The sequence below is a fragment of the Phalangium opilio genome, unplaced genomic scaffold (genome assembly GCF_054372755.1).
Source record: "Phalangium opilio isolate 3A_F unplaced genomic scaffold, DU_Popi_V2 ptg001170l_1, whole genome shotgun sequence".
In the NCBI taxonomy this organism is placed as follows: Eukaryota; Metazoa; Arthropoda; class Arachnida; order Opiliones; family Phalangiidae; genus Phalangium; species Phalangium opilio.
Window position 1 is genome coordinate 2,974,215 of NW_028324255.1, and position 22,193 is coordinate 2,996,407.

General features: G+C 42.2%; 4 non-coding genes and 20 pseudogenes across 4 annotated transcripts; all 24 read right to left on the reverse strand.

The window, feature by feature from the left end:
* Positions 1 to 5,351: 5,351 nt before the first annotated feature.
* Positions 5,352 to 5,424, reverse strand: TRNAM-CAU (transfer RNA methionine (anticodon CAU)). The gene has a single exon. It is a non-coding gene; the product is annotated as a tRNA-Met (tRNA).
* A 2,553-nt stretch (positions 5,425 to 7,977) lies between these two features.
* Positions 7,978 to 8,050, reverse strand: TRNAN-AUU (transfer RNA asparagine (anticodon AUU)). The gene has a single exon. It is a non-coding gene; the product is annotated as a tRNA-Asn (tRNA).
* A 909-nt stretch (positions 8,051 to 8,959) lies between these two features.
* Positions 8,960 to 9,078, reverse strand: LOC149584112 (5S ribosomal RNA; annotated as a pseudogene).
* Positions 9,079 to 9,440: 362 nt separating this feature from the next.
* LOC149584113 (5S ribosomal RNA) lies at positions 9,441 to 9,559 on the reverse strand (annotated as a pseudogene).
* A 1,483-nt stretch (positions 9,560 to 11,042) lies between these two features.
* LOC149584114 (5S ribosomal RNA) lies at positions 11,043 to 11,145 on the reverse strand (annotated as a pseudogene).
* A 613-nt stretch (positions 11,146 to 11,758) lies between these two features.
* LOC149584115 (5S ribosomal RNA) lies at positions 11,759 to 11,876 on the reverse strand (annotated as a pseudogene).
* A 362-nt stretch (positions 11,877 to 12,238) lies between these two features.
* Positions 12,239 to 12,357, reverse strand: LOC149584116 (5S ribosomal RNA; annotated as a pseudogene).
* Positions 12,358 to 13,987: 1,630 nt separating this feature from the next.
* Positions 13,988 to 14,106, reverse strand: LOC149584117 (5S ribosomal RNA). Its single transcript, XR_016380403.1, has one exon. It is a non-coding gene; the product is annotated as a 5S ribosomal RNA (ribosomal RNA).
* A 1,375-nt stretch (positions 14,107 to 15,481) lies between these two features.
* LOC149584118 (5S ribosomal RNA) lies at positions 15,482 to 15,600 on the reverse strand. The gene has a single exon (XR_016380404.1). It is a non-coding gene; the product is annotated as a 5S ribosomal RNA (ribosomal RNA).
* A 122-nt stretch (positions 15,601 to 15,722) lies between these two features.
* LOC149584119 (5S ribosomal RNA) lies at positions 15,723 to 15,825 on the reverse strand (annotated as a pseudogene).
* Positions 15,826 to 16,437: 612 nt separating this feature from the next.
* LOC149584120 (5S ribosomal RNA) lies at positions 16,438 to 16,556 on the reverse strand (annotated as a pseudogene).
* Positions 16,557 to 17,168: 612 nt separating this feature from the next.
* LOC149584121 (5S ribosomal RNA) lies at positions 17,169 to 17,287 on the reverse strand (annotated as a pseudogene).
* Positions 17,288 to 17,648: 361 nt separating this feature from the next.
* On the reverse strand, positions 17,649 to 17,767 carry LOC149584122 (5S ribosomal RNA; annotated as a pseudogene).
* Positions 17,768 to 18,380: 613 nt separating this feature from the next.
* LOC149584123 (5S ribosomal RNA) lies at positions 18,381 to 18,499 on the reverse strand (annotated as a pseudogene).
* Positions 18,500 to 19,084: 585 nt separating this feature from the next.
* LOC149584124 (5S ribosomal RNA) lies at positions 19,085 to 19,203 on the reverse strand (annotated as a pseudogene).
* A 121-nt stretch (positions 19,204 to 19,324) lies between these two features.
* LOC149584125 (5S ribosomal RNA) lies at positions 19,325 to 19,427 on the reverse strand (annotated as a pseudogene).
* Positions 19,428 to 19,563: 136 nt separating this feature from the next.
* LOC149584126 (5S ribosomal RNA) lies at positions 19,564 to 19,682 on the reverse strand (annotated as a pseudogene).
* A 360-nt stretch (positions 19,683 to 20,042) lies between these two features.
* LOC149584127 (5S ribosomal RNA) lies at positions 20,043 to 20,161 on the reverse strand (annotated as a pseudogene).
* Positions 20,162 to 20,282: 121 nt separating this feature from the next.
* Positions 20,283 to 20,385, reverse strand: LOC149584128 (5S ribosomal RNA; annotated as a pseudogene).
* A 136-nt stretch (positions 20,386 to 20,521) lies between these two features.
* On the reverse strand, positions 20,522 to 20,640 carry LOC149584129 (5S ribosomal RNA; annotated as a pseudogene).
* Positions 20,641 to 21,002: 362 nt separating this feature from the next.
* On the reverse strand, positions 21,003 to 21,121 carry LOC149584130 (5S ribosomal RNA; annotated as a pseudogene).
* Positions 21,122 to 21,481: 360 nt separating this feature from the next.
* Positions 21,482 to 21,600, reverse strand: LOC149584131 (5S ribosomal RNA; annotated as a pseudogene).
* A 121-nt stretch (positions 21,601 to 21,721) lies between these two features.
* Positions 21,722 to 21,824, reverse strand: LOC149584132 (5S ribosomal RNA; annotated as a pseudogene).
* Positions 21,825 to 21,960: 136 nt separating this feature from the next.
* Positions 21,961 to 22,079, reverse strand: LOC149584133 (5S ribosomal RNA; annotated as a pseudogene).
* Between the last annotated feature and the right edge of the window lie 114 nt (positions 22,080 to 22,193).

The following is a 22,193-nucleotide window of genomic DNA, read 5'->3' on the forward strand; positions in this document are numbered from 1 at the left end:
AGTTTTTCCACAATACCTGACGAACATTTAATTTTTGGGCTTCCGTGGCGCAATGGTTAGCGCGTTCAGCTGTTAACCGAAAGGTTCGTGGTTCGAGCCCACCCGGGATAGGTGTTGTGGGGTCTCAGATCTACCGTGAAAAGTCATAACTTTTCCACAATACCTGACAACCATTTAATTTCTGAGCTTCCGTGGCGCAATGGTTAGCGCGTTCAGCTGTTAACCGAAAGGTTGGTGGTTCGAGCCCACCCGGGAGAGATGTTGTGGGGTCTCAGATGTGGCGTGAAAAGTCATAACTTTTCCACAATACCTGACAACTATTTAATTTCTGAGCTTCCGTGGCTCAATGGTTGGCGCGTTCGGCTGTTGGCCAATAGGTTGGTGGTTCGAGCCCACCCGGGAGAGGTGTTGTGGGGTCTCAGATGTAGCGTGAAAAGTCATAACTTTTCCACAATACCTGAAAAACATTTAATTTCTGAGTTTCCGTGGCTCAATGGTTAGCGCGTTCGTCTGTTAACCAATAGGTTGGTGGTTCGAGCCCACCCGGGAGAGGTGTTGTGGGGTCTCAGATGTAGCGTGAAAAGTCATAACTTTTCCACAATACCTAACAACTATTTAATTTCTGAGCTTCCGTGGCTCAATGGTTGGCGCGTTCAGCTGTTAACCGAAAGGTTGGTGGTTCGAGCCCACCCGGGAGAGGTGTTGTGGGGTCTCAGATGTAGCGTGAAAAGTCATAACTTTTCCACAATACCTAACAACTATTTAATTTCTGAGCTTCCGTGGCTCAATGGTTAGCGCGTTCGTCTGTTAACCAATAGGTAGGTGGTTCGAGCCCACCCGGGAGAGGTGTTGTGAGGTCTCTGATGTGACGTAAAAAGTCAAAGTTTTTCCACAATACCTGACGACCATTTCATTTTTGGGCTTCCGTGTGGCAATGGTTAGCGCGCTCAGCTGTTATTCAAAAGGTTGGTGGTTCGAGCCCACCTGGGAGCGGTGTTGTGAGGTATCAGTTGTAACGTAAAAAGTCAGAGTTTTTCCACAATACCTGACGAACATTTAACTTTTGGGCTTCCGTGGCGCAATGGTTAGCGCGTTCAGCTGTTAACCAAAAGGTTCGTGGTACGAGCCCACCCGGGATAGGTGTTGTGGGGTCTCAGATCTACCGTGAAAAGTCATAACTTTTCCACAATACCTGACAACCATTTAATTTCTGAGCTTCCGTGGCGCAATGGTTAGCGCATTCAGCTGTTAACCGAAAGGTTGGTGGTTCGACCCCACGCGGGAGAGATGTTGTGGGGTCTCAGATGTGGCGTGAAAAGTCATAACTTTTCCACAATACCTGACAACTATTTAATTTCTGAGCTTCCGTGGCTCAATGGTTGGCGCGTTCGGCTGTTGGCCAATAGGTTGGTGGTTCGAGCAAACCCGGGAGAGGTGTTGTTGGGTCTCAGATGTAGCGTGAAAAGTCATAACTTTTCCACAATACCTGAAAAACATTTAATTACTGAGTTCCCGTGGCTCAATGGTTAGCGCGTTCGGCTGTTAACCAAAAGGTTGGTGGTTCGAGCCCACCTGGGAGCGGTGTTGTGAGGTATCAGTTGTAACGTAAAAAGTCAGAGTTTTTCCACAATACCTGACGAACATTTAATTTTTGGGCTTCCGTGGCGCAATGGTTAGCGCGTTCAGCTGTTAACCAAAAGGTTCGTGGTTCGAGCCCACCCGGGATAGGTGTTGTGGGGTCTCAGATCTACCGTGAAAAGTCGTAACTTTTCCACAATACCTGACAACCATTTAATTTCTGAGCTTCCGTGGCGCAATGGTTAGCGTGTTCGTCTGTTAACCAATAGGTTGGTGGTTCGAGCCCACCCGGGAGAGGTGTTGTGGGGTCTCAGATGTAGCGTGAAAAGTCATAACTTTTCCACAATACCTAACAACTATTTAATTTCTGAGCTTCCGTGGCTCAATGGTTAGCACGTTCGTCTGTTAACCAATAGGTAGGTGGTTCGAGCCCACCCGGGAGAGGTGTTGTGGGGTCTCAGATGTAGCGTGAAAAGTCATAACTTTTCCACAATACCTGAAAAACATTTAATTTCTGAGTTTCCGTGGCTCAATGGTTAGCGCGTTGGGCTGTTAACCGAAAGGTTCGTGGTTCGAGCCCACCCGGGATAGGTATTGTGGGGTCTCAGATCTACCGTGAAAAGTCATAACTTTTCCACAATACCTGACAACCATTTAATTTCTGAGCTTCCGTGGCGCCGTGGCGCAATGGTTAGCGCGTTCAGCTGTTAACCGAAAGGTTGGTGGTTCGAGCCCACCCGGGAGAGATGTTGTGGGGTCTCAGATGTGGCGTGAAAAGTCATACCTTACCACAATACCTGACAACTATTTAATTTCTGAGCTTCCGTGGCTCAATGTTTGGCGCGTTCAGCTGTTAACCGAAAGGTTGGTGGTTCGAGCCCACCCGGGAGAGATGTTGTGGGGTCTCAGATGTAGCGTGAAAAGTCATAACTTTTCCACAATACCTGAAAAACATTTAATTTCTGAGTTCCCGTGGCTCAATGGTTAGCGCGTTCGGCTGTTAACCAATAGGTTGGTGGTTCGAGCCCACGCGCTAACCATTGCGCAACGGAAGCCCAAAAATTAAATGGTCGTCAGGTATTGTTGAAAAACTTTGGCTTTTTACGTTACATTTGAGATCCCAAAACACCGCTCCCGGGTGGGCTCGAACCGCAAACCTATTGGATAACAGCCGAACGCGCTAACCATTGAGCCACGGAAACTCAGAAATTAAATAGTTTTCAGGTATTGTGGAAAAGTTATGACTTTTCACGCTACATCTGAGACCCCACAACATCTCTCCCGGGTGGGCTCGAACCACCAACCTTTCGGTAAACAGCTGATCGCGCTAACCATTGCGCCACGAAAGCCCAAAAATTAAATGTTCGTCAGGTATTGTGGAAAAACTCTGACTTTTTACGTTACATCTGAGACCCCACAACACCTCTCCCGGGTGGGCTCGAACCACCAACCTATTGGTCAACAGCCGAACGCGCCAACCATTGAGCCACGGAAGCTCAAAAATTAAATAGTTTTCAGGTATTGTGGAAAAGTTATGACTTTTCACGCTACATCTGAGACCCCACAACATCTCTCCCGGGTGGGCTCGAACCACCAACCTTTCGGTAAACAGCTGATCGCGCTAACCATTGCGCCACGAAAGCCCAAAAATTAAATGTTCGTCAGGTATTGTGGAAAAACTCTGACTTTTTACGTTACATCTGAGACCTCACAACACCGCTCCCAGGTGGGCTCGTACCACCAACCTTTCGGTTAACAGCCGAACCCGCTAACCATTGCGCCACGGAAGCCCAAAAATTAAATGGTCGTCAGGTATTGTTGAAAAATTTTGGCTTTTTACGTTACATTTGTGATCCTAAAACACCGCTCCCGGGTGGGCTCGAACCACCAACCTATTGGTTAACAGCCGAACGCGCTAACCATTTTGCCACGGAAGCTCAGAAATTAAATGGTTGTCACGTATTGTGGAAAAGTTTTGACTTTTTACGCTACATCAGAGACCTCACAACACCGCTCCCGGATGGGCTCGAACCACCCACCTATTGGTTATGAGCCGAACGCTCTAACCATTGAGCCACGGAAGCTCAGAAATTAAATGGTTGTCAGGTATTGTGGAAAAGTTATGACTTTTTACGTTACATCTGAGACCTCACAACACCGCTCCCAGGTGGGCTCGAATCACCAACCTTTTGAATAACAGCTGAGCGCGCTAACCATTGCGCCACGGAAGCCCAAAAGTGATATGGTCGTCAGGTATTGTGGAAAAACTTTGACTTTTTACGTCACATCAGAGCCCTCACAACACCGCTCCCGGGTGGGCTCGAACCACCAACCTATTGGTTAACAGCCGAACGCGCTAACCATTGAGCCACGGAAACTCAGAAATCAAATGTTTTTCAGGTATTGTGGAAAAGTTATGACTTTTCACGGTAGATCTGAGACCCCACAACACCTATCCCGGGTGGGCTCGAACCACCAACCTTTCGGTTAACAGCTGAACGCGCTAACCATTGCGCCACGGAAGCCCAAAAATTAAATGTTCGTCAGGTATTGTGGAAAAACTCTGACTTTTTACGTTACATCTGATACCTCACGACACCGCTCCCAGGTGGGCTCGAACCACCAACCTTTTGAATAACAGCTGAGCGCGCTAACCATTGCCACACGGAAGCCCAAAAATGATATGGTCGTCAGGTATTGTGGAAAAACTTTGACTTTTTACGTCACATCAGAGACCTCACAACACCGCTCCCGGATGTGTTCGTACCACCAACCTTTCGGTTAACAGCCGAACGCGCTAACCATTGCGCCACGGAAGCCCAAAAATTAAATGGTCGTCAGGTATTGTGGAAAGACTTTGGCTTTTTAAGTTACATTTGAGATCCCAAAACACCGCTCCCGGGTGGGCTCGAACCACCAACCTATTGGTTTACAGCCGAACGCGCAAACCATTGAGCCACGGAAACTCAGAAATTAAATGTTTTTCAGGTATTGTGGAAAAGTTATGACTTTTCACGCTACATCTGAGACCCCACAACACCTCTCCCGGGGGGGCTCGAACCACCAACCTATTGGTTAACAGACGAACGCGCCTACCATTGAGCCACGGAAACTCAGAAATTAAATGTTTTTCAGGTATTGTGGAAAATTATGACTTTCACGCTACATCTGAGACCCCACAACATCTCTCCCGGGTGGGCTCGAACCACCAACCTTTCGGTAAACAGCTGATCGCGCTAACCATTGCGCCACGAAAGCCCAAAAATTAAATGTTCGTCAGGTATTGTGGAAAAACTCTGACTTTTTACGTTACATCTGAGACCCCACAACACCTCTCCCGGGTGGGCTCGAACCACCAACCTATTGGTCAACAGCCGAACGCGCCAACCATTGAGCCACGGAAGCTCAAAAATTAAATAATTGTCCGGTATTGTGGGAAAATTATGAATTTTTACGTTACATCTGAGACCTCACAACACCGCTCCCAGGTGGGCTCGTACCACCAACCTTTCGGTTAACAGCCGAACGCGCTAACCATTGCGCCACGGAAGCCCAAAAATTAAATGGTCGTCAGGTATTGTTGAAAAACTTTGGCTTTTTACGCTACATTTTTGATCCTAAAACACCGCTCCCGGGTGGGCTCGAACCACCAACCTATTGGTTAACAGCCGAACGCGCTAACCATTTTGCCACGGAAGCTCAGAAATTAAATGGTTGTCACGTATTGTGGAAAAGTTTTGACTTTTTACGCTACATCAGAGACCTCACAACACCGCTCCCGGATGGGCTCGAACCACCAACCTATTGGTTATGAGCCGAACGCTCTAACCATTGAGCCACGGAAGCTCAGAAATTAAATGGTTGTCAGGTATTGTGGAAAAGTTATGAATTTTTACGTTACATCTGAGACCTCACAACACCGCTCCCAGGTGGGCTCGAATCACCAACCTTTTGAATAACAGCTGAGCGCGCTAACCATTGCGCCACGGAAGCCCAAAAGTGATATGGTCGTCAGGTATTGTGGAAAAACTTTGACTTTTTACGTCACATCAGAGCCCTCACAACACCGCTCCCGGGTGGGCTCGAACCACCAACCTATTGGTTAACAGCCGAACGCGCTAACCATTGAGCCACGGAAACTCAGAAATCAAATGTTTTTCAGGTATTGTGGAAAAGTTATGACTTTTCACGGTAGATCTGAGACCCCACAACACCTATCCCGGGTGGGCTCGAACCACCAACCTTTCGGTTAACAGCTGAACGCGCTAACCATTGCGCCACGGAAGCCCAAAAATTAAATGTTCGTCAGGTATTGTGGGAAAACTCTGACTTTTTACGTTACATCTGATACCTCACAACACCGCTCCCAGGTGGGCTCGAACCACCAACCTTTTGAATAACAGCTGAGCGCGCTAACCATTGCCACACGGAAGCCCAAAAATGATATGGTCGTCAGGTATTGTGGAAAAACTTTGACTTTTTACGTCACATCAGAGACCTCACAACACCGCTCCCGGATGGGTTCGTACCACCAACCTTTCGGTTAACAGCCGAACGCGCTAACCATTGCGCCACGGAAGCCCAAAAATTAAATGGTCGTCAGGTATTGTGGAAAAACTTTGGCTTTTTATGTTACATTTGAGATCCCAAAACACCGCTCCCGGGTGGGCTCGAACAGCCGAACGCGCAAACCATTGAGCCACGGAAACTCAGAAATTAAATGTTTTTCAGGTATTGTGGAAAAGTTATGACTTTTCACGCTACATCTGAGACCCCACAACACCTCTCCCGGGGGGGCTCGAACCACCAACCTATTGGTTAACAGACGAACGCGCCTACCATTGAGCCACGGAAGCTCAGAAATTAAATGGTTGTCAGGTATTGTGGAAAAGTTATGACTTTTAACGTTACATCTGAGACCTCACAACACCGCTCCCAGGTGGGCTCGAATCACCAACCTTTTGAATAACAGCTGAGCGCGCTAACCATTGCGCCACGGAAGCCCAAAAGTGATATGGTCGTCAGGTATTGTGGAAAAACTTTGACTTTTTACGTCACATCAGAGCCCTCACAACACCGCTCCCGGGTGGGCTCGAACCACCAACCTATTGGTTAACAGCCGAACGCGCTAACCATTGAGCCACGGAAACTCAGAAATCAAATGTTTTTCAGGTATTGTGGAAAAGTTATGACTTTTCACGGTACATCTGAGACCCCACAACACCTCTCCCGGGTTGACTCGAACCACAAACCTATTGGTTAACAGACGAACGCGCTAACCATTGAGCTACGGAAACTCAGAAATTAAATGTTTTTCAGGTATTGAGGAAAAGTTATGACTTTTCACGGTAGATCTGAGACCCCACAACACCTATCCCGGGTGGGCTCGAACCACCAACCTTTCGGTTAACAGCTGAACGCGCTAACCATTGCGCCACGGAAGCCCAAAAATTAAATGTTCGTCAGGTATTGTGGAAAAACTCTGACTTTTTACGTTACATCTGATACCTCACAACACCGCTCCCAGGTGGGCTCGAACCACCAACCTTTTGAATAACAGCTGAGCGCGATAACCATTGCCACACGGAAGCCCAAAAATGATATGGTCGTCAGGTATTGTGGAAAAACTTTGACTTTTTACGTCACATCAGAGACCTCACAACACCGCTCCCGGATGGGTTCGTACCACCAACCTTTCGGTTAACAGCCGAACGCGCTAACCATTGCGCCACGGAAGCCCAAAAATTAAATGGTCGTCAGGTATTGTGGAAAAACTTTGGCTTTTTATGTTACATTTGAGATCCCAAAACACCGCTCCCGGGTGGGCTCGAACCACCAACCTATTGGTTTACAGCCGAACGCGCAAACCATTGAGCCACGGAAACTCAGAAATTAAATGTTTTTCAGGTATTGTGGAAAAGTTATGACTTTTCACGCTACATCTGAGACCCCACAACACCTCTCCCGGGTGGGCTCGAACCACCAACCTATTGGTTAACAGACGAACGCGCCTACCATTGAGCCACGGAAACTCAGAAATTAAATGTTTTTCAGGTATTGTGGAAAAGTTAGGACTTTCACGCTACATCTGAGACCCCACAACATCTCTCCCGGGTGGGCTCGAACCACCAACCTTTCGGTTAACAGCTGAACGTGCTAACCATTGCGCCACGGAAGCTCAGAAATTAAATGGTTGACAGGTATTGTGGAAAAGTTATGACTTTTCACGGTAGATCTGAGACCCCACAACACCTCTCCCGGGTGGGCTCGAACCACCAACCTATTGGTCAACAGCCGAACGCGCCAACCATTGAGCCGCGGAAGCTCAGAAATTAAATAGTTGTTAGGTATTGTGGAAAAGTTATGACTTTTCACGCTACATCTGAGACCCCACAACACCTCCCCCGGGTGGGCTCGAACCACCAACCTTTCGGTTAATAACTGAACGCGCTAACCATTGCGCCACGGAAGCCCAAAAATTAAATGTTCGTCAGGTATTGTGAAAAAACTCTGACTTTTTAAGTTACATTTGAGACCTCACAACACCGCTCCCAGGTGTACTCGAACCACCAACCTTTTGAATAACAGCTGAACGCGCTAACCTTTGCGCCACGGAAGCTCAAAAATGATATGGTCGTCAGGTATTGTGGAAAAACTTTGACTTTTTACGTCACATCAGAGACCTCCCAAGAACTGACTGCGCTCGACGCTGCTTAACTTCGGTGATCGGACGAGAACCGGTGTTTTCAGAGTGATATGGCCGTTGCCGAGAGTAATAGATAATAATTCGAATTTAAATTAAGTAAGACAAATTAACCATCATCTTTTTAAAACAATAACAAAAAGAAAATATGTTTGCTTTTTTCATATCTATTGGAATTTAAAAGAGGAAAAAAAGTCAAAAACCAAAGGAACACAGTGTTCCTAAGTGGTCTCCCTCCCAAGTACTGACTGCACTCGACGCTGCTCAACTTCGGTGATCGGACGAGAAACGGTGTATTCAGAGTGATATGGCCGTTGCCGAGAGTGCTAGTTAATTTGAATTTAATTAACCTTCATCTTTATAAAACAATAACAAAAAGAAGATATGTTTGCTTTTTTCATATCTGGTGGAATTTTAAAGAGGAAACAAAAAGGAAAAAGCCAACGGCACGCTGTGTTAACAAGTACTGACTGCGCTCGACGCTGCTTAACTATGGTGATCGGACGAGAAACGGTGTTTTCAGTGTGATATGGCTGTTGCCAAGAGTGCTAGTTAATAATTCGAATTTAAATTAAGTGAGACAAATTAACCTTCATCTTTTTAAAACAATAACAAAAAGTAAATATGTTTGCTTTTTTCATATCTATTGGAATTTAAAAGAGAAAAAAAAAGTGAAAAAGCTAATGGCACGCAGTGTTCTTAAGTGGTCTCCCTCCCAAGTACTGACTGCGCCCGACGCTGCTTAACTTCGGTGATCGGACGAGAAACGGTGTATTCAGCGTGATATGGCCGTTGCCGAGAGTGCTAGTTAATAATTTGAATTTATTTAACCTTCATCTTTATAAAACTATAACAAAAAGAAGATATGTTTGCTTTTTTCATATCTGGTGGAATTTTAAAGAGGAAAAAAAATGGAAAAAGCCAACGGCACGCTGTGTTACCAAGTACTGACTGCGCTCGACGCTGCTTAACTATGGTGATCGGACGAGAAACGGTGTTTTCAGTGTGATATGGCTGTTGCCAAGAGTGCTAGTTAATAATTCGAATTTAAATTAAGTGAGACAAATTAACCTTCATCTTTTTAAAACTATAACAAAAAGAAAATATGTTTGCTTTTTTCATATCTATTGGAATTTAAAAGAGGAAAATAAAGTCAAAAAGCCAACGGAACGCAGTGTTCCTAAGTGGTCTCCCTCCCAAGTTCTGACTGCGCTCGACGCTGCTTAACTTCCGTGATCGGACGAGATCCGGTGTTTTCAGAGTGATATGGCCGTTGCCGAGAGTGCTAGTTAATAATTCGAATTTAAATTAAGTGAAACAAATTAACCTTCATCTTTTTAAAACAATAACAAAAAGATAATATGTTTGCTTTTTTCATATCGATTGGAATTTAAAAGAGGAAAAAAAAGTCAAAAACCAAAGGAACACAGTGTTCCTAAGTGGTCTCCCTCCCAAGTACTGACTGCACTCGACGCTGCTCAACTTCGGTGATCGGACGAGAAACGGTGTATTCAGAGTGATATGGCCGTTGCCGAGAGTGCTAGTTAATTTGAATTTAATTATCCTTCATCTTTATAAAACAATAACAAAAAGAAGATATGTTTGCTTTTTTCATATCTGGTGGAATTTTAAAGAGGAAACAAAAAGGAAAAAGCCAACGGCACGCTGTGTTACCAAGTACTGACTGCGCTCGACGCTGTTTAACTATAGTGATCGGACGAGAAACGGTGTTTTCAGTGTGATATGGCCGTTGCAAAGAGTGCTAGCTAATAATTCGAATTTAAATTAAGTGAGACAAATTAACCTTCATCTTTTTAAAACAATAACAAAAAGAAAATAAGTTTGCTTTTTTCATATCTATTGGAATTTAAAAGACAAAAAAAAGTGAAAAAGCTAAAGGCCCGCAGTGTTCCTAAGTGGTCTCCCTCCCAAGTACTGACTGCGCTCGACGCTGCTTAACTTCGGTAATCGGACGAGAAACGGTGTATTCAGCGTAGAAATCGCTGAACGCGCTAACCATTGCGCCACGGAAGCCCAAAAATTAAATGTTCGTCAGGTATTGTGGAAAAACTCTGACTTTTTACGTTACATCTGAGACTTCACAACACCGCTCCCAGGTGGGCTCGAACCACCAACCTTTCGATTAACAGCCGAACGCGCTAACCATGGAGCCACAGAAGCTCTGAAATTAAATGGTTGTCAGGTATTGTGGAAAACTTATGACTTTTTACGCTACATCTTAGACCCCACAACACCTCTCCCGGGTGGGCTGGAACCACCAACCTTTCGGTTAACAGCTGAACGCGCTAACCATTGCGCCACGGAAGCCCAAAAATTAAATGTTCGCCAGGTATTGTAGAAAAACTCTGACTTGTAACGTTACATCTGAGACCCCACAACACCTCTCCCGGGTGGGCTCGAACCACCAACCTTTCGGTTAACAACTGAACGCGCTAACCATTGCGCCACGGAAGCCCAAAAATTAAATGTTCGTCAGGTATTGTGGAAAAACTTTGACTTTTTACGTCACATCAGAGACCTCCCAAGTACTGACTGCGCTCGACGCTGCTTAACTTCGGTGATCGGACGAGAACCGGTGTTTTCAGAGTGATATGGCCGTTGCCGAGAGTGCTAGTTAATAATTCGAATTTAAATTAAGTGAGACAAATTAACCATCATCTTTTTAAAACAATAACAAAAAGAAAATATGTTTGCTTTTTTCATATCTGGTGGAATTTAAAAGAGGAAACAAAAAGGAAAAAGCCAACGGCACGCAGTGTTCCCAAGTACTGACTGCGCTCGACCGTGCTTAACTTCGGTGATCGGACGAGAACCGGTGTTTTCAGAGTGATATGGCCGTTGCCGAGAGTGCTAGTTAATAATTCGAATTTAAATTAAGTGAGACAAATTAACCATCATCTTTTTAAAACAATAACAAAAAGAAAATATGTTTGCTTTTTTCATATCTATTGGAATTTAAAAGAGGAAAAAAAGTCAAAAACCAAAGGAACACAGTGTTCCTAAGTGGTCTCCCTCCCAAGTACTGACTGCACTCGACGCTGCTCAACTTCGGTGATCGGACGAGAAACGGTGTATTCAGAGTGATATGGCCGTTGCCGAGAGTGCTAGTTAATTTGAATTTAATTAACCTTCATCTTTATAAAACAATAACAAAAAGAAGATATGTTTGCTTTTTTCATATCTGGTGGAATTTTAAAGAGGAAACAAAAAGGAAAAAGCCAACGGCACGCTGTGTTACCAAGTACTGACTGCGCTCGACGCTGCTTAACTATGGTGATCGGACGAGAAACGGTGTTTTCAGTGTGATATGGCTGTTGCCAAGAGTGCTAGTTAATAATTCGAATTTAAATTAAGTGAGACAAATTAACCTTCATCTTTTTAAAACAATAACAAAAAGTAAATATGTTTGCTTTTTTCATATCTATTGGAATTTAAAAGAGAAAAAAAAAGTGAAAAAGCTAACGGCACGCAGTGTTCCTAAGTGGTCTTCTCCCAAGTACTGACTGCGCCCGACGCTGCTTAACTTCGGTGATCGGACGAGAAACGGTGTATTCAGCGTGATATGGCCGTTGCCGAGAGTGCTAGTTAATAATTTGAATTTATTTAACCTTCATCTTTATAAAACTATAACAAAAAGAAGATATGTTTGCTTTTTTCATATCTGGTGGAATTTTAAAGAGGAAAAAAAATGGAAAAAGCCAACGGCACGCTGTGTTACCAAGTACTGACTGCGCTCGACGCTGCTTAACTATGGTGATCGGACGAGAAACGGTGTTTTCAGTGTGATATGGCTGTTGCCAAGAGTGCTAGTTAATAATTCGAATTTAAATTAAGTGAGACAAATTAACCTTCATCTTTTTAAAACTATAACAAAAAGAAAATATGTTTGCTTTTTTCATATCTATTGGAATTTAAAAGAGGAAAATAAAGTCAAAAAGCCAACGGAACGCAGTGTTCCTAAGTGGTCTCCCTCCCAAGTTCTGACTGCGCTCGACGCTGCTTAACTTCCGTGATCGGACGAGATCCGGTGTTTTCAGAGTGATATGGCCGTTGCCGAGAGTGCTAGTTAATAATTCGAATTTAAATTAAGTGAAACAAATTAACCTTCATCTTTTTAAAACAATAACAAAAAGATAATATGTTTGCTTTTTTCATATCGATTGGAATTTAAAAGAGGAAAAAAAAGTCAAAAACCAAAGGAACACAGTGTTCCTAAGTGGTCTCCCTCCCAAGTACTGACTGCACTCGACGCTGCTCAACTTCGGTGATCGGACGAGAAACGGTGTATTCAGAGTGATATGGCCGTTGCCGAGAGTGCTAGTTAATTTGAATTTAATTATCCTTCATCTTTATAAAACAATAACAAAAAGAAGATATGTTTGCTTTTTTCATATCTGGTGGAATTTTAAAGAGGAAACAAAAAGGAAAAATCCAACGGCACGCTGTGTTACCAAGTACTGACTGCGCTCGACGCTGTTTAACTATAGTGATCGGACGAGAAACGGTGTTTTCAGTGTGATATGGCCGTTGCCAAGAGTGCTAGTTAATAATTCGAATTTAAATTAAGTGAGACAAATTAACCTTCATCTTTTTAAAACAATAACAAAAAGAAAATAAGTTTGCTTTTTTCATATCTATTGGAATTTAAAAGACAAATAAAAAAGTGAAAAAGCTAAAGGCCCGCAGTGTTCCTAAGTGGTCTCCCTCCCAAGTACTGACTGCGCTCGACGCTGCTTAACTTCGGTAATCGGACGAGAAACGGTGTATTCAGCGTAGAAATCGCTGAACGCGCTAACCATTGCGCCACGGAAGCCCAAAAATTAAATGTTCGTCAGGTATTGTGGAAAAACTCTGACTTTTTACGTTACATCTGAGACTTCACAACACCGCTCCCGGGTGGGCTTGAACCACCAACCTTTCGGTTAACAGATGAACGCGCTAACCATTGCGCCACGGAAGCCTAAAAATTAAATGTCGTCAGGGATTGTTGAAAAACTTCGTCTTTTGAAGTTACATTTGAGACCTCACAACACCGCTCCCAGGTGGGCTCGAACCACCAACCTTTCGATTAACAGCCGAACGCGCTAACCATGGAGCCACAGAAGCTCTGAAATTAAATGGTTGTCAGGTATTGTGGAAAACTTATGACTTTTTACGCTACATCTTAGACCCCACAACACCTCTCCCGGGTGGGCTGGAACCACCAACCTTTCGGTTAACAGCTGAACGCGCTAACCATTGCGCCACGGAAGCCCAAAAATTAAATGTTCGTCAGGTATTGTAGAAAAACTCTGACTTGTAACGTTACATCTGAGACCCCACAACACCTCTCCCGGGTGGGCTCGAACCACCAACCTTTCGGTTAACAACTGAACGCGCTAACCATTGCGCCACGGAAGCCCAAAAATTAAATGTTCGTCAGGTATTGTGGAAAAACTTTGACTTTTTACGTCACATCAGAGACCTCCCAAGTACTGACTGCGCTCGACGCTGCTTAACTTCGGTGATCGGACGAGAACCGGTGTTTTCAGAGTGATATGGCCGTTGCCGAGAGTGCTAGTTAATAATTCGAATTTAAATTAAGTGAGACAAATTAACCTTCATCTTTTTAAACATTAACAAAAAGAAAATATGTTTGCTTTTTTCATATCTCTTGGAATTTAAAAGAGGAAAAAAAAGTGAAAATGCCAACGGCACGCAGTGTTCCTAAGTGGTCTCCCTCCCAAGTACTAACTGCGCTCGACGCTGCTTAACTTCTGTGATCGGACGAGAACCGGTGTTTTCAGCGTGATATGGCCGTTGCCGAGAGTGCTAGTTAATTTGAATTTAATTATCCTTCATCTTTATAAAACAATAACAAAAAGAAGATATGTTTGCTTTTTTCATATCTGGTGGAATTTTAAAGAGGAAACAAAAAGGAAAAAGCCAACGGCACGCTGTGTTACCAAGTACTGACTGCGCTCGACGCTGTTTAACTATAGTGATCGGACGAGAAACGGTGTTTTCAGTGTGATATGGCCGTTGCCAAGAGTGCTAGTTAATAATTCGAATTTAAATTAAGTGAGACAAATTAACCTTCATCTTTTTAAAACAATAACAAAAAGAAAATAAGTTTGCTTTTTTCATATCTATTGGAATTTAAAAGACAAAAAAAAAAGTGAAAAAGCTAAAGGCCCGCAGTGTTCCTAAGTGGTCTCCCTCCCAAGTACTGACTGCGCTCGACGCTGCTTAACTTCGGTAATCGGACGAGAAACGGTGTATTCAGCGTAGAAATCGCTGAACGCGCTAACCATTGCGCCACGGAAGCCCAAAAATTAAATGTTCGTCAGGTATTGTGGAAAAACTCTGACTTTTTACGTTACATCTGAGACTTCACAACACCGCTCCCGGGTGGGCTTGAACCACCAACCTTTCGGTTAACAGATGAACGCGCTAACCATTGCGCCACGGAAGCCTAAAAATTAAATGTCGTCAGGGATTGTTGAAAAACTTCGTCTTTTGAAGTTACATTTGAGACCTCACAACACCGCTCCCAGGTGGGCTCGAACCACCAACCTTTCGATTAACAGCCGAACGCGCTAACCATGGAGCCACAGAAGCTCTGAAATTAAATGGTTGTCAGGTATTGTGGAAAACTTATGACTTTTAACGCTACATCTTAGACCCCACAACACCTCTCCCGGGTGCGCTGGAACCACCAACCTTTCGGTTAACAGCTGAACGCGCTAACCATTGCGCCACGGAAGCCCAAAAATTAAATGTTCGTCAGGTATTGTAGAAAAACTCTGACTTGTAACGTTACATCTGAGACCCCACAACACCTCTCCCGGGTGGGCTCGAACCACCAACCTTTCGGTTAACAACTGAACGCGCTAACCATTGCGCCACGGAAGCCCAAAAATTAAATGTTCGTCAGGTATTGTGGAAAAACTTTGACTTTTTACGTCACATCAGAGACCTCCCAAGTACTGACTGCGCTCGACGCTGCTTAACTTCGGTGATCGGACGAGAACCGGTGTTTTCAGAGTGATATGGCCGTTGCCGAGAGTGCTAGTTAATAATTCGAATTTAAATTAAGTGAGACAAATTAACCTTCATCTTTTTAAACATTAACGAAAAGAAAATATGTTTGCTTTTTTCATATCTCTTGGAATTTAAAAGAGGAAAAAAAAGTGAAAATGCCAACGGCACGCAGTGTTCCTAAGTGGTCTCCCTCCCAAGTACTAACTGCGCTCGACGCTGCTTAACTTCTGTGATCGGACGAGAACCGGTGTTTTCAGCGTGATATGGCCGTTGCCGAGAGTGCTAGTTAATAATTTGAATTTAATTAACCTTCATCTTTATAAAACAATAACAAAAAGAAGATATGTTTGGTTTTTTCATATCTGGTGGAATTTAAAAGAGGAAACAAAAAGGAAAAAGCCAACGGCACGCAGTGTTCCCAAGTACTGACTGCGCTCGACCGTGCTTAACTTCGGTGATCGGACGAGAACCGGTGTTTTCAGAGTGATATGGCCGTTGCCGAGAGTGCTAGTTAATAAATCGAATTTAAATTAAGTGAGACAAATTAACCATCATCTTTTTAAAACAATAACAAATAGAAAATATGTTTGCTTTTTTCATATCTATTGGAATTTAAAAGAGGAAAAAAAGTCAAAAACCAAAGGAACACAGTGTTCCTAAGTGGTCTCCCTCCCAAGTACTGACTGCACTCGACGCTGCTCAACTTCGGTGATCGGACGAGAAACGGTGTATTCAGAGTGATATGGCCGTTGCCGAGAGTGCTAGTCAATTTGAATTAATTAACCTTCATCTTTATAAAACAATAACAAAAAGAAGATATGTTTGCTTTTTTCATATCTGGTGGAATTTTAAAGAGGAAACAAAAAGGAAAAAGCCAACGGCACGCTGTGTTACCAAGTACTGACTGCGCTCGACGCTGCTTAACTATGGTGATCGGACGAGAAACGGTGTTTTCAGTGTGATATGGCTGTTGCCAAGAGTGCTAGTTAATAATTCGAATTTAAATTAAGTGAGACAAATTAACCTTCATCTTTTTAAAACTATAACAAAAAGAAAATATGTTTGCTTTTTTCATATCTATTGGAATTTAAAAGAGGAAAATAAAGTCAAAAAGCCAACGGAACGCAGTGTTCCTAAGTGGTTTCCCTCCCAAGTTCTGACTGCGCTCGACGCTGCTTAACTTCCGTGATCGGACGAGATCCGGTGTTTTCAGAGTGATATGGCCGTTGCCGAGAGTGCTAGTTAATAATTCGAATTTAAATTAAGTGAAACAAATTAACCTTCATCTTTTTAAAACAATAACAAAAAGATAATATGTTTGCTTTTTTCATATCGATTGGAATTTAAAAGAGGAAAAAAAGTCGAAAACCAAAGGAACACAGTGTTCCTAAGTGGTCTCCCTCCCAAGTACTGACTGCACTCGACGCTGCTCAACTTCGGTGATCGGACGAGAAACGGTGTATTCAGAGTGATATGGCCGTTGCCGAGAGTGCTAGTCAATTTGAATTAATTAACCTTCATCTTTATAAAACAATAACAAAAAGAAGATATGTTTGCTTTTTTCATATCTGGTGGAATTTTAAAGAGGAAACAAAAAGGAAAAAGCCAACGGCACGCTGTGTTACCAAGTACTGACTGCGCTCGATGCTGCTTAACTATGGTGATCGGACGAGAAACGGTGTTTTCAGTGTGATATGGCTGTTGCCAAGAGTGCTAGTTAATAATTCGAATTTAAATTAAGTGAGACAAATTAACCTTCATCTTTTTAAAACAATAACAAAAAGTAAATATGTTTGCTTTTTTCATATCTATTGGAATTTAAAAGAGAAAAAAAAAGTGAAAAAGCTAACGGCACGCTGTGTTCCTAAGTGGTCTCCCTCCCAAGTACTGACTGCGCCCGACGCTGCTTAACTTCGGTGATCGGACGAGAAACGGTGTATTCAGCGTGATATAGCCGTTGCCGAGAGTGCTAGTTAATAATTTGAATTTATTTAACCTTCATCTTTATAAAACTATAACAAAAAGAAGATATGTTTGCTTTTTTCATATCTGGTGGAATTTTAAAGAGGAAAAAAATGGAAAAAGCCAACGGCACGCTGTGTTACCAAGTACTGACTGCGCTCGACGCTGCTTAACTATGGTGATCGGACGAGAAACGGTGTTTTCAGTGTGATAAGGCTGTTGCCAAGAGTGCTAGTTAATAATTCGAATTTAAATTAAGTGAGACAAATTAACCTTCATCTTTTTAAAACTATAACAAAAAGAAAATATGTTTGCTTTTTTCATATCTATTGGAATTTAAAAGAGGAAAATAAAGTCAAAAAGCCAACGGAACGCAGTGTTCCTAAGTGGTTTCCCTCCCAAGTTCTGACTGCGCTCGACGCTGCTTAACTTCCGTGATCGGACGAGATCCGGTGTTTTCAGAGTGATATGGCCGTTGCCGAGAGTGCTAGTTAATAATTCGAATTTAAATTAAGTGAAACAAATTAACCTTCATCTTTTTAAAACAATAACAAAAAGATAATATGTTTGCTTTTTTCATATCGATTGGAATTTAAAAGAGGAAAAAAAGTCAAAAACCAAAGGAACACAGTGTTCCTAAGTGGTCTCCCTCCCAAGTACTGACTGCACTCGACGCTGCTCAACTTCGGTGATCGGACGAGAAACGGTGTATTCAGAGTGATATGGCCGTTGCCAAGAGTGCTAGTTAATTTGAATTTAATTATCCTTCATCTTTATAAAACAATAACAAAAAGAAGATATGTTTGCTTTTTTCATATCTGGTGGAATTTTAAAGAGGAAACAAAATGGAAAAAGCCAACGGCACGCTGTGTTACCAAGTACTGACTGCGCTCGACGCTGTTTAACTATGGTGATCGGACGAGAAACGGTGTTTTCAGTGTGATATGGCCGTTGCCAAGAGTGCTAGTTAATAATTCGAATTTAAATTAAGTGAGACAAATTATTCTTCATCTTTTTAAAACAATAACAAAAAGAAAATAAGTTTGCTTTTTTCATATCTATTGGAATTTAAAAGACAAAAAAAAAGTGAAAAAGCTAACGGCACGCCTTGTTCCTAAGTGGTCTCCCTCCCAAGTACTGACTGCGCCCGACGCTGCTTAACTTCGGTGATCGGACGAGAAACGGTGTATTCAGCGTGATATGGCCGTTGCCGAGAGTGCTAGTTAATAATTTGAATTTATTTAACCTTCATCTTTATAAAACTATAACAAAAAGAAGATATGTTTGCTTTTTTCATATCTGGTGGAATTTTAAAGAGGAAAAAAAATGGAAAAAGCCAACGGCACGCTGTGTTACCAAGTACTGACTGCGCCCGACGCTGCTTAACTTCGGTGATCGGACGAGAAACGGTGTATTCAGCGTGATATGGCCGTTGCCGAGAGTGCTAGTTAATAATTTGAATTTATTTAACCTTCATCTTTATAAAACTATAACAAAAAGAAGATATGTTTGCTTTTTTCATATCTGGTGGAATTTTAAAGAGGAAAAAAAATGGAAAAAGCCAACGGCACGCTGTGTTACCAAGTACTGACTGCGCTCGACGCTGCTTAACTATGGTGATCGGACGAGAAACGGTGTTTTCAGTGTGATATGGCCGTTGCCAAGAGTGCTAGTTAATAATTCGAATTTAAATTAAGTGAGACAAATTAACCTTCATCTTTTTAAAACAATAACAAAAAGAAAATAAGTTTGCTTTTTTCATATCTATTGGAATTTAAAAGAGAAAAAAAGTGAAAAAGCTAACGGCACGCAGTGTTCCTAAGTGGTCTCCCTCCCAAGTACTAACTGCGCCCGACGCTGCTTAACTTCCGTGATCGGACGAGAAACGGTGTATTCAGCGTGATTTGGCCGTTGCCGAGAGTGCTAGTTAATAATTTGAATTTATTTAACCTTCATCTTTATTAAACTATAACAAAAAGAAGATATGATTGCTTTTTCATATCTGGTGGAATTTAAAAGAGGAAACAAAAAGGAAAAAGCCAACGGCACGCAGTGTTCCCAAGCACTGACTGCGCTCGACGCTGCTTAACTTCGGTGATCGGACGAGAACCGGGGTTTTCAGCGTGATATGGCCGTTGCCAAGAGTGCTAGTTAATAATTCGAATTTAAATTAAGTGAAACAAATTAACCTTCATCTTTTTAAAACTATAACAAAAAGAAAATATGTTTGCTTTTTTCATATCTATTGGAATTTAAAAGACAAAAAAAAGTGAAAAAGCTAACGGCACGCAGTGTTCCTAAGTGGTCTCCCTCCCAAGTACTGACTGCGCCCGACGCTGCTTAACTTCGGTGATCGGACGAGAAACGGTGTATTCAGCGTGATATGGCCGTTGCCGAGAGTGCTAGTTAATAATTTGAATTTATTTAACCTTCATCTTTATAAAACTATAACAAAAAGAAGATATGTTTGCTTTTTTCATATCTGGTGGAATTTTAAAGAGGAAAAAAATGGAAAAAGCCAACGGCACGCTGTGTTACCAAGTACTGACTGCGCTCGACGCTGCTTAACTATGGTGATCGGACGAGAAACGGTGTTTTCAGTGTGATATGGCCGTTGCCAAGAGTGCTAGTTAATAATTCGAATTTAAATTAAGTGAGACAAATTAACCTTCATCTTTTTAAAACAATAACAAAAAGAAAATAAGTTTGCTTTTTTCATATCTATTGGAATTTAAAAGAGAAAAAAAAGTGAAAAAGCTAACGGCACGCAGTGTTCCTAAGTGGTCTCCCTCCCAAGTACTAAATGCGCCCGACGCTGCTTAACTTCCGTGATCGGACGAGAAACGGTGTATTCAGCGTGATATGGCCGTTGCCGAGAGTGCTAGTTAATAATTTGAATTTATTTAACCTTCATCTTTATTAAACTATAACAAAAAGAAGATATGTTTGCTTTTTCATATCTGGTGGAATTTAAAAGAGGAAACAAAAAGGAAAAAGCCAACGGCACGCAGTGTTCCCAAGCACTGACTGCGCTCGACGCTGCTTAACTTCGGTGATCGGACGAGAACCGGGGTTTTCAGCGTGATATGGCCGTTGCCAAGAGTGCTAGTTAATAATTCGAATTTAAATTAAGTGAAACAAATTAACCTTCATCTTTTTAAAACTATAACAAAAAGAAAATATGTTTGCTTTTTTCATATCTATTGGAATTTAAAAGACAAAAAAAAGTGAAAAAGCTAACGGCACGCAGTGTTCCTAAGTGGTCTCCCTCCCAAGTACTGACTGCGCCCGACGCTGCTTAACTTCGGTGATCGGACGAGAAACGGTGTATTCAGCGTGATATGGCCGTTGCCGAGAGTGCTAGTTAATAATTTGAATTTATTTAACCTTCATCTTTATAAAACTATAACAAAAAGAAGATATGTTTGCTTTTTTCATATCTGGTGGAATTTTAAAGAGGAAAAAAAATGGAAAAAGCCAACGGCACGCTGTGTTACCAAGTACTGACTGCGCTCGACGCTGCTTAACTATGGTGATCGGACGAGAAACGGTGTTTTCAGTGTGATATGGCCGTTGCCAAGAGTGCTAGTTAATAATTCGAATTTAAATTAAGTGAGACAAATTAACCTTCATCTTTTTAAAACAATAACAAAAAGAAAATAAGTTTGCTTTTTTCATATCTATTGGAATTTAAAAGAGAAAAAAAAAGTGAAAAAGCTAACGGCACGCCTTGTTCCTAAGTGGTCTCCCTCCCAAGTACTGACTGCGCCCGACGCTGCTTAACTTCGGTGATCGGACGAGAAACGGTGTATTCAGCGTGATATGGCCGTTGCCGAGAGTGCTAGTTAATAATTTGAATTTATTTAACCTTCATCTTTATAAAACTATAACAAAAAGAAGATATGTTTGCTTTTTTCATATCTGGTGGAATTTTAAAGAGGAAAAAAAATGGAAAAAGCCAACGGCACGCTGTGTTACCAAGTACTGACTGCGCTCGACGCTGCTTAACTATGGTGATCGGACGAGAAACGGTGTTTTCAGTGTGATATGGCCGTTGCCAAGAGTGCTAGTTAATAATTCGAATTTAAATTAAGTGAGACAAATTAACCTTCATCTTTTTAAAACAATAACAAAAAGAAAATAAGTTTGCTTTTTTCATATCTATTGGAATTTAAAAGAGAAAAAAAGTGAAAAAGCTAACGGCACGCAGTGTTCCTAAGTGGTCTCCCTCCCAAGTACTAACTGCGCCCGACGCTGCTTAACTTCCGTGATCGGACGAGAAACGGTGTATTCAGCGTGATTTGGCCGTTGCCGAGAGTGCTAGTTAATAATTTGAATTTATTTAACCTTCATCTTTATTAAACTATAACAAAAAGAAGATATGATTGCTTTTTCATATCTGGTGGAATTTAAAAGAGGAAACAAAAAGGAAAAAGCCAACGGCACGCAGTGTTCCCAAGCACTGACTGCGCTCGACGCTGCTTAACTTCGGTGATCGGACGAGAACCGGGGTTTTCAGCGTGATATGGCCGTTGCCAAGAGTGCTAGTTAATAATTCGAATTTAAATTAAGTGAAACAAATTAACCTTCATCTTTTTAAAACTATAACAAAAAGAAAATATGTTTGCTTTTTTCATATCTATTGGAATTTAAAAGACAAAAAAAAGTGAAAAAGCTAACGGCACGCAGTGTTCCTAAGTGGTCTCCCTCCCAAGTACTGACTGCGCCCGACGCTGCTTAACTTCGGTGATCGGACGAGAAACGGTGTATTCAGCGTGATATGGCCGTTGCCGAGAGTGCTAGTTAATAATTTGAATTTATTTAACCTTCATCTTTATAAAACTATAACAAAAAGAAGATATGTTTGCTTTTTTCATATCTGGTGGAATTTTAAAGAGGAAAAAAA